Raw genomic sequence first — 1,013 nt, forward strand, 5'->3', positions numbered from 1 at the left:
GCGGAAAACTAAGAAGCGCGCACAGGCCATCCGCCCTGTACGTCGTCAATAATTCTACGCGGGTACACATCAACGATCAACGTTCCGGCAAGCTGTTCCTCATCGACACAGGCGCTGAAATTTCGGTCATACCGTACAACTACAGCTCACGCCAGCCGTCCGATGTACATCTTACAGCTGCCAACGGAACACGCTTCAAAACGTTCGGGCCCAAAACACTTGTTCTTGACCTCGGACTTACGCGCCCGAATGGGCTTTCACATGGACCTTTGAGATGGCTGATGTCTCACGCTCCATCATCGATGCCGATTTTTTACACTACTTTAGCCTCCTCGTCGACGTGCGACACCAGTGCTTGGTCTATCCGGCTGACAAGCGAACAGTCACCTGCGCAGTGACATCCACATCGTCGGCGCGCACCACTTTGCTCACTGTCGCTCGCTCTCCGGATTGGGACCGACTTCTGCAGGACTTTCCAAGCGTGACCAGTGAGTCACCCGTCCCTGAATCGTTCCGACATGCAGGTTCGTCACGCTCCACACGGACCATCGCCCGCTACTATTTATGTTCTAGCAGAAGGCCGAAAAACTTATCGACCGTCAAGCCCGGCACGTCGCGTTCCTATCGCAGTATTTCCACGAGGTCGAGCACGTCAGCGGCGAACTCAACGTTGTTCCCGACGCACTGTCACGTCTGGAGTTGGCGCCCCTCGACAATGGGCTGCCCGATCTGGAACAATGGGCAACTGAGCAAGCGAGCGACATCGACCTACAGGACATTCTCACTGGGAAGACAGAGTCGTCATTAGAACTGGACGCGCGGCAGACCGGTCTATTTTGACATCGCATATACGTCGCGCGGTCTTCAATACCTTACACCGGCAGGCACACGGCGACAGTGCGGCCACAGCTGAGCTAATCGCGCAACGTCTTGTGTGGCCTGGTATGAACCGGGAAATGCGACGGTGGGTCAAGACGTGTGAGCAGTGCCAAAAGTCAAAGGTACATAGGCAC

This window comes from Acyrthosiphon pisum, chromosome X, assembly GCF_005508785.2.
Source record: "Acyrthosiphon pisum isolate AL4f chromosome X, pea_aphid_22Mar2018_4r6ur, whole genome shotgun sequence".
Taxonomy (NCBI): Eukaryota; Metazoa; Arthropoda; class Insecta; order Hemiptera; family Aphididae; genus Acyrthosiphon; species Acyrthosiphon pisum.